This window comes from Labeo rohita, chromosome 19 (genome assembly GCF_022985175.1).
Source record: "Labeo rohita strain BAU-BD-2019 chromosome 19, IGBB_LRoh.1.0, whole genome shotgun sequence".
NCBI classification, from domain to species: Eukaryota; Metazoa; Chordata; class Actinopteri; order Cypriniformes; family Cyprinidae; genus Labeo; species Labeo rohita.
The window spans coordinates 24,747,642-24,758,272 of record NC_066887.1 but is presented as its reverse complement, the minus strand read 5'-3'; the positions used below and the strand labels follow the sequence as shown (position 1 = coordinate 24,758,272).

Genomic DNA, 10,631 nt, shown 5'->3' with positions numbered 1-10,631 from the left:
ACGAAACCTTATTTTTCTGTAGGCGGGGTTTCCTAATCACACACTCTCATAATAATGCACTCGGTGAACAGGTAGGTCACACAAAACTCCTGGCTTTATTACCTAAATATTATTTGGACTTAAAAGCTATTTTTAAAAGACATGTGTTTTAAGGTAGGAGAGCATTGTAAAATAGATGTGCTAAGAGGAATTTAATGGTTTAACATTAGGTTATATGTACCTGTTATCTTACCTGTTGCAGGAATCAGGGAACTTTACTATTAGACTTTTTTTTTGACAAAATAAACACGGTGAAAGTGCTTCTGAAAGTGATTTCTGGGTCATTCCTACAGTTTGGTGGATTTTGGATTGAGCAGTTTTGTTTTTTTTAATCAGCAGAAGACTTAGGAAGAATTTTAATAGATATATAAATGTATATATATACACACAACAGTTTTTTTTCTTGTCCTCACATCTGGTCTGGCTGAGAGGAGTGTGATAGTCTAGTGATATCGGAAAGGTTTCACCGTTTGTCTTACTCCACTTGTGTTATTTCTCACAATGAGTAAGAAAAAGTGAGCAGATGCCTAAATCCACAATCATTTTTAAAATTTTACTGTTTGTGTCATGGAATTGAGTTTTTTTAAAGTGAGCATATGCTTGTTTAAACTTCAGATATGCGGTTTGTTAATGAAGATAACATCTATTTGCTTCAGTGTTTTTGGAGACGTGAGCTCCAGGGTGTCAGTGGCCTTTCAGTGCTCATGAACCTGCCGAGAGCAGCCTCGCCTTGGCCAGATCTTCTAGAATTTTCCGCTGGCTCTGATTTCATGGTTAAACATAAGATATAATTTGTTTTGTGGTAAATCTAACAGGCAGTTTTTGGTCTCATTTTTCTGTTATTTGTTCCAGAACTAAAAGTTTTGCGTGAGGGCAAAATCTCATCACATTATGTTTTATTTAAATTTAATGCTGTATATCAGAGCGATGCCTTTATAATTTTGGCTGAAATGCCTAGCAACTTTTATGATGGCTTTTGTTGTTTAGTAAATATTGTTATTTGATAAATATTATTTTATATGAATAAGAGTAGTATTAATAATAGTGTGTGTGTTCATGATAGTGATTTTAGTTACATTATTCTGCCATTAGATGGTGACAAGAGAATGCTTTTATGAGTGATTTCGCAATAAATATTTTTATATTGAAAGAGACTGAAACAGGGTTGTAAACAAGAAAGTTATTTTTACTTCCAACAACACTGTGACGTTTGGAGTAATTGACTGCGATGTGGATCCAAGTGCAGAACTTTATTAATAAACGTAGTCAAAACAGGCAGGTTCAACAACAGCAAACAGAACCATCCAAGGTAATCCACAGGGAAATCCGAAAAATGAGCTGAGGTCAGGGCAGGTGGCGATGAATCACAAAAACCAGAAAACAATCAGAGTCGAAGCGAATAGGCAGGGCAAGAAAACTAGACACAAGAAAACTAGGAACACAGAACACGCTACACGCTACAATCAGCAAACTTGAAGAGAGAGAGAACAACTTATATACTAAACAGGGAAACCACATGAAAAAAACAAACCAATGAGAGCAGACACAAGTAACTAAAGAACCAATCAGGACATGACACATGCAACTGAGGAATAAATCAGAATATAGCACACAGACAAGGGTGACACATGACCAGTGTTGGGAAGGTTACTTTGGAAATGTAATAGGTTACAGATTACAAGTTACTTGATTTAAAATGTAATAAGTAGTGTAACTTTTCAATTACTTTATAAAAGTAATGTAACTTATTACTTTGAATTACTTTTTGATTACTTTTCTAAATTTCTAATATTTTCAACTGTTAATCATTTTGAAACATTTAAACCAGGCAGAGTTAACTTTACAGTAGCACTCCACACTGATTACTGTCAGACTTTCAAAATCCTTCATCACTTGAATTAAAATTATAAGTAAGGGATAACATACATCTTTATTTTGCGATAACAACTGGCTACATTATCAACAACTTTATCCAACTTATTACACAACTGCTTAATAGATTATTTAGATGTTTCGTGTCAAAATAATTAGACACAAAACACTGATCTGAGTTGAAATATTTGAACGCAAAGCTTCCATGAAGAAATCAGTTGCTAGCAAATGGCAAGTTCAAACTAGACATTTTAGGGATACAGTGCAGTCATACCACTTTTCTTACACAACATTTCACCACATAAATAATTAAGGAAATAGTACTAGTTTGTTAGTTATCTTATAATCCATTACAGTGTACAAAAAAAAAGGCAGCAGCTGCGTTTGTATGAAACAATAGAGCGAGTCCACGATACCAGGATGACAGAATTAAGAAATTGTCCACATAATATTCAATTAAGTTTGATAATTTTATTAGCTAAGCAAACACAAAGCTTCCGGCAAGAAAAAATTATCAAGCATATAGCACTGACTTAAGTTGCCCCGAATGAGTCTGAGTTATTAGCTCCTACCAGTTGTTATTGGGGAATAACATACCTTGGAATGTCATGACTGACCAATCAGATTTTGAACCAATCAGGGTTTGAAATCAAATGTTTGCATAGTTATGACAGAAAACACTAGCATCTAACAATGCCTGGAAAAAAACTTAAAAAAAAAAAAAGAAAAATCTTAAAAAATAAAGTTTATGCATAGACCCAAATAGAAAATAAAACAGTTATCGGATAAGCATGTATCCTGTTCTGTGTTCTAAACTCCTGAAACAATGGTGTCCCATTTTAGAGCAGTCAATGCAATTTATGAAAGAAGTAAATTAAATCTGTAAGTGGGGATGGGTGTGTAAAAAAATTCAGATGTAATCTACGTTGTAATCACTGGCATTTTTCAAAAGTAACTGTAATTAAATTACACATTTTTCTCAGTAACTGTAACTAATTACAATTACATTTATTTTGTAATTAAATTACGTAATTCCGTTACATGTAACTAGTTACTCCCCAACACTGCACATGACCAGATAACATGAGAGGCAACATAGTCATAACAAACACCTTGTGGGATGCAGCCAGCAAATGCTCTGACAAATGTCATCGGAAATCACCCTTAATCTTTTAACTTTCAACCGTCCCCTCAGTGGGACGCTGAGGGGATGAGTTTACTTCACTATATTACAAATAACTCCTAATCTAATCATGACAAACTATATATAGCTGGAAAGGTCTGAGACTCTTGATTATATATTTTACTGTTATTTGCTGCAAGTTAGGTAGGAACAGTAATAGATTAATTTATGACAAGAGTGTACCTCAAAAATCTACATCATAACAGGAGTTTTGACCTGGATTAGAGATCATAATAAATTATATGTCATCTGAAAGCTTAAAACTTCAAAATCCATCCTGTGAAAGCCATTTTAAAATCACACGTTGCATTACCACGGAAAAGGTACTTTAAAATCATATTAGTGATTGTATGTTTGTTCATGAATTATAATAATTTAAGTTTGGATAGTGCACTTTCACGTCTATGCTCAAAATTGGGGGTGACAGTTAAAGGGTTAACAGATGAAAGGATAGTACGACAAAGATATTTCCTCAGCGGACATTCAAGCTAATGTTTTATTGTTAATATGAGATTGAGCTGAAGAATGAATGCTGTGTCAGATGTAGGTTATCACACTCACTCAGTCTATCTCTCTCTCTACTGTATTCTGTAATACTGTGTATACACACACACACACACACACATTTTAACAATTTATTTAAATCCACTTAAAAGAAAATAATTTACAGGGACATAAATATTACAGATGCAGTAAGATGCATGTACAAAATCATGGACCAGTAGCATACAACAGATCTTCACAATATTAAGCATATCACCATGTTATGGATATACATAACAACGTCTCCGCCATATATGGCAGCTGCCTATGATAGCAGACAAGTACACAACTGTTTAGCCCTCTTTTTTGGCATCCCAAGTTGTTGAAGCCCTCTCACAACCAACCTATGTATATGTCCTAAGCTGCCAAATATAAAAACAGACAAACGACCCTGATAACCTATCTCCGTAATAATATTTAGGAGTTGTTGGTATTTAATGAATTTAGTCATAAAAGCTTCCTCCATACTAGAGTCAAAAGTGCATGCTACCTCCAGAATGAACACTTCTCTACGCTCCTCATTAATCACAACAACATCTGGTGTATTAGCAGACAAATGCGAAAAAATTACTGTCAGAATTACTGTTAAGACACTGAAACATAGATGTCTTTACACATGAATGCTTGTATAGTCTTACTACAGGTGGTAGATACTTTGATATATCCTTCACTATAAGTTTCACTATTCTATCATGACGGGCTATGTACATTCCCTTGTAAGCATGGCAGCCATTCAAGATATGTGGCAATGTTTCAGTAATCTGCTCTTTAGTGTGATGCAAACAATGAGGAACCTGAGTTGTGGAAACCAGATAGAAAGGTTGAGTCTTGTAGGTTAGAACTTGTAATCTGGCTTTAACTGTGAAAATAACAATGTCCTCACTGAGTGCAGTGTTCTTAAGAAATGAATGTGACACAGAATGATCAGCCGAAGAAAGACATGCAAGTTTTCCCTGAAGTTTCAGTCCAGTCCAGTGTTGCTTTTCACAATATTGATGTAATTCTAAGAGAGTTCGCCGAGCACTTTCAGATGTTAGCGGGTAACCATAACCACCATATGTGGCCGTTGCCCTAACTTTAGTCAGGGGGTCTTTGATAATGTCCTCTAAAACTCTCACATTCTCAGTGTCTGACCGTACCCACTCCAGTGATACTCCAGTTCGAACACAGAGGTCTTTCAGGTCCAGCCAATCAGACCAGACACCAAAACCAACAGAGTGACTGTCAAGTTTCCCGCTGGGGTTCCTTAGATCCAGAAACAGGGAGGATCGAGCCAACTCCCTAACATCTTTATCATCATTATTCAGCATGTTCAGAAGGTGAGAAATCCGCATACTGGTATAAATCCATGTCACATTTGGTACCCCCAACCCTCCTTCCCTTCGGGGAACACACACACACACACACACACACACACACTTGTTGGGTTTACATGTTTTATGGGGACATTCCATAGGCGTAATGGTTTTTATACTGTACAAACCGTATTTTCTATCGCCCTACACCTACCCTACACCTAAACCTAGCCCTCACAGGAGACTGTGCACACTTTTACTTTCTCAAAAAAACTTATTCTGCATGATTTATAAGCCTGTTTCCTCATGGGGACCTCACAAATAACCCCACAAGGTCAAAATTTACCGGTATTACTATCCTTGTGGGGACATTTGGTCCCCATAACGTGATGAATACCAGGTGCACACACACACACACACATACACACACACACACACACATTAATACTCAAAATTGCTTAGAATTTAGCAATATATATGTAGGCCTATATTTATTCCAAAATGAAGTGAAAGAAAACATGCTTGGGGACTTGTGAAGTGTGAAGAAATGTGTACACACTGCCATTAATAATTCCAAGTGATGTTCTGAAACAATCTAGCATCTTTTCACAGATATAATAAAAGACGAAAAGGACGAATGGCTGAAGAAATGGTATTCTTTAAAAACTATATATTTTTTCATTATTTTTTAACAGCATTCTAATTACCTGTTGCATGTTTTGTGTACTAGCAATTATTTGTATAATGATGTTATAATGCATTTTTGTTTCAGTTACAGTTTGTTTAGTATATGTGCATTGTGGTTTGCAGTTTAACAAATTGGGTGTAAATATTTAAACACACACCAGAGAACCATCAAAATTAAACAATAAAAACAGTAACAGTAATTAAAATCTATTCAAACATTTTATATTAAAATGGTAGCTTATGAATTTTAAATAAGAAATTGTACATATGCTTTGTGGAAGTAGAATATGGCTTTTTGCATATGGCATTTAATATTATGCCATCTTGATTCAATCCTGTGGTGGAATTACAGGGACAAAGAAAAAGGAGTGCGGCCATCAAAGATGAAGGGGGAAGCAGGGAGTGCAAGACAGCCGCTGAAACAATAACACCATTAGGTAACAAAAAAGATTCACACAATGATAGGGAATTTAACAAAAGCTACAATATCTAAACACGACATTAGCATTCTTTGGGTACAGTGCGATAAAAGTGCAACTTGTAAAATGTGTGTGTTTTAAATCAGAAAAACCACAGCTGGATGAGATATCCCATCGCTTTTCATCTGGAAGCACACATGGCGAATCAGCTGGTTGGTTTCATTTTGACAATTGTTTAACTGTTGTTTTTGTAATATGTTTTATACTGTGTAAAAAAGTGCAAGGGTGGTTCCACATTTGCTCTCTAGAAATGGTGGGTTGAATTTCCAATTCATTACACTGTAGATCCAAAAATAGGTATAATATTAAAGACAAAAAATTATAAGAAACTAGAATTCAAAAATTCTAGGATTTTTCTAGAAAGTAATATCCACAAATTAATTTACAAATACACTGTAAATCACTGTAATCAAGTTGATAGAATCATAAAAACAGATTCACCCTTACCAAAAAGTAGTATACTTCAAGTTTATTTTATTAAGTATACTTCAGTAAAGTTCAAGTATATTTTTAAGTATACTTTATGTAGTAAGTAAACAAATAACAGTGTACTAGTAGTATACTTTTAAGTGTACTATTTTAATACTCCTTGGGACTAAATTGGCCCACTTTCTAGTATATAAAAGTATACCTCTAAGTATACTTTAAGTATAACAGTAGTAAACAGTACTTTTCAGTTTGTACTGCAAGTATACTAAAAGTGAACTTATAGGCATACCGATAGTTTACTAATTAAATACTTTTTATGCATTTTAGTACACTTTGAAGTATAGTTTCAGTAAACTACTACTTCAGTAGTTTTATACTGCAAGTTTTCTCATACTCACTTTTTTCTGAACTTTCAATCATACTTTAAGCATACTACTATGTCCCTATTTAGGTATTCATTTGTATATATTTTGTTTTATGAATACCTAACATACAAATCATTATAAATAACTTAGTCCAATATGCAGGGAATGTTGTCTTTGTTTATAAAGCATTTTACAAAACTAAGACAGAAAATGGATATAAGTAGTTGAAAAGAATCTAGGCCTCAAAACTAGATACACAATCCTCAAGAACGGTGGCAATCAGCAAATATTAAAAAGATGAGATCTTTACATCACAGTACAACAAATAACTAACAATAATGACAAAACGACAACAAAAAAGTTTACATGAAGTCAGCAAACAGCAAAACAATAATCCTATAACAGTAACTGGATAATTTATTTATGCTGCAATGCATGCTGGAAACTTACAAAGCCTTAAAATTTCAACAGCACAGACAACTGTGTTTAACAAGTTGGGACAACATTTGGGGTAATTTTGTTGGTCTGACAAGGGTTTTTATATAGTTTTAAGAAAATAGCATTTTTTTAGTATTTGAGACTGTTACGTAAAATGGAAAATATGTATTTGCATTTTTGACAGTGTGGAAGCATCTGTTTTGGTTTCTTCTTCACTTGTGTTTTGGAAATTCTGTACAGAAGATGTGTAATAGCATCTCTCGTGTATAAAAATGACAACACTGATTCTCAGAGCACAAGTATAGCTCTGATAGTATATTTGTATATTTAGTATAAGTATTGTATATTTAGACTTTTTCTAAGTATAAGTCAAGTATACTTAAATGTAATTTTAAGTATATTTCTGATAAGTATATAAAGCACATTTCTGAGAAGTACATAAAAGGTAGACTGAAAGTATACTTTCCTGTTTTTAGTTTAAAAGAAGTATACTAATAGCACACTTGAATTAACTTCTTTTTCGTAAGGGCATCCATAATTGATACATTTGATTAGCCCCAAACAACACAGCATTGCCAATGGGTTAACAAATTAAACCAGGCTATTTCTAGAGAGTTTTGGTTCTTTTTATAAAGAAGTATGTTTGAATGGAGATCATGTACTTCTGGCTGTCAAATGTGAAACCTGATATTTGTGAGCAAGTGTTTTTAAAAAACTTACTAAAATTTTGGCAGCCAGATATACATAGTGGAAAAAGTACCTTCAGAGAGCCATCAATCTTTATCACAATTACAATATATTGAATTGCAAAATTTACAATTAATTGAATTGCAAATAACTAATTAATCAATATATTCATATAAAAAGACCTCTGATTCTGGTAGCAAAGAAAAACATTAAATACAAACTGAAATGGCTTGATAAGTATTCAACTCCAGATGAAACTGGACAAAATTCCTGGAACAAAGTCAAGGCTCCTGTGTTCAATTGAGATCTCCCTCCAAACTCGAAAACTGAGGCTGCAATGACTGGAGAACTTCCTTGGAGGTCACTGACAGCTTTGATGTATGTCCATGGTATCTGGCTATAGAAACGTGTGAGGAAAGAAGCAAAAAACAAAAAACAAACAAACAAAAAAAGCATTCTAAGCAATCTTTCCGCTCCCTTGTCTTGGAGGAATTTTCTCGGGATGCCTTCTTAGGATCTTGTGATGAGCACTGGCCTTTTTTTAATGGCATTACGGCAAAACTGATGAGCACTGACTTAATCTGCAAGAAGCAGGACCAATGACAATGATGCACGCAGATCCTCAACAGTTAGCTGAGGAATAATTGCTAAGGTAAATGAGTATACACCGATGGTCTTCACCAACTTTCACCAAGGGGTTTAAGAATACTTATCAAACCATATTAGATGTACAGTGCTTGAAGTGGGACGGTACTCACCGGTATGCAGTACCGACAATGCTATTCTGTTCACAGTACCAGACATTTTTCTGTCGTGCTCTGTACCCTCTTCTGTCCTGCTTGAGAAATGCAGTTTCACTGTCTGGCACGTGGATGTGCCAGAGACATGCTGGGTCTTTCTCACACAAGTATGAACACTTTGGGTCTCTTTTCACTTCAAGCACTGGATGTATCAATATGAAAAGAATGAAAGCTTTCTGGAGGTATTCTGTTCAAGCTGTATACTTCTGTCTTTGTGGCCAATAATTCAAATGGAACCACCTTTTAAACTACAAATGAATAAAAAGCTACAACAAACTGACTGAGTACATTATTATTAAAAAAAAAAAAAAAATCACAATGCATTTTCTCTGTGGATTGGAACTGGACTTCAGTGGAAGCAGCAGTACCACAGCACAACCGGAAAAAGCGGTCCAAAGACGTGTCTACACGCAGGAAAAAGATTGCGATACAGTAAGTGTACAACACTAAAAAGGACAATACTCCTGTATGTTAACGTGTCAGTAGCCCATGCTGTAATGGATTTGGGGTGGATGAAGATGGACTCATGATTAGATCTTCGAAATAAGGCCATTATTCATTATTTCATGTGGAGTGGGAACCTTTGCAGAAATCATGAATATTGGAGAACTTCTAGCAACTTGCAAGCTACATTGTGCCAGTAAATACCTCTCATTATGCTTTATATTGGGACGCATCCTCCTCATCCCAAATTGTCAGATGGTGTCTGATACAGTAGATGAAGAATTCCAAGTGGGAAGGACTAGATTGCTTTCTGATAAAGCCTTAAATCAAGGATAAGATGGCACACCTGCAAGCACTTTGACCTCCACTATGATGCTTAATGTTATACAATGTGTTGTGTGAAATGGAAAGTAAGTGGATATATCAGTGTCGTGTCCTCAAGTACAATAATGCAAAAAAAGCTGGTAGAATGGAGGAAGAAATCGCAGAAGATGATTTTTTTTTTGGAGGGAAGTTTTCTTACGTTAACAGATCGAGAATTGTTGTCAATGAAAGGATCACTAATAGACATGCTCTGTTAGAAATAACCCGAAGAAACCTTCATTTTGATGCAAATGCCTGAAATGGTCACAGCAACGGCATTTTCTTCAGGATTTGTCTCAAAGGGATGTTTTTAACCAGCTTACTTGGCAACGCTGCTCGGATGGTTACATGTATGCAAAAGCTTCCATCCAAAAATATTTGGGATACTTCTCATGTTTTGAAGAAAATAAACTGCAGCCCTTTTGAAGTGCATCAGTTATGCACCTCATAATGCAGTTTCATTGGAGATATGTTCTGCTTCTGTTTTCACGGATTCCTATTTCTACATCATTAACTTCAAAAACATAAAAAGTGAACATTGTGGCAGCATGGGCTCTGAACATGTTCTCTTCTACTCCTTCTGAAGAACATGCAAAGGAGAAGACACGTCAAAAAGCACACCTGCCCAACCATCCACATTGCCTTCAGCGCTCCGTGTATCAAACAAAAAAGACCAAACAAAGAAGACTGTTTCTAGGTAAGTATAGTGTGCGAATGTATGCGCGGGTTATTGTTTTTTTTGAATCAATATAGAGATTATCAGTAAACATCAAAACCTTGTCAGCATCAGCAAAGGTGTGAAGACCTCTTCTGAAAATACAGTTCCAGCTGGAAACTCTTCTGCCAAAAGGCTTAAAGTAAGTTTTTTTTTTTTTTCACAAAATATTTATCTACACATGACCTATGTCATGACAATTACATTGTTGTCATCTCTACTTCAGTGTGACTCAGAAGAAGTGTGTTTTCCTGAAACCAACCAGAACACTGAGCCTTCTTCTGTGAAGGAT

The 10,631-nt window shown here is 35.1% G+C and overlaps 1 long non-coding RNA gene across 1 annotated transcript; it reads left to right on the top strand.

Moving 5' to 3' along the window:
* Window positions 1-4,766: 4,766 nt before the first annotated feature.
* Window positions 4,767-10,507, top strand: LOC127181322 (uncharacterized). Its single transcript, XR_007829762.1, has 4 exons — window positions 4,767-4,956; window positions 5,545-5,584; window positions 5,972-6,056; window positions 6,185-10,507. It is a non-coding gene; the product is annotated as an uncharacterized LOC127181322 (long non-coding RNA).
* Window positions 10,508-10,631: the final 124 nt, after the last annotated feature.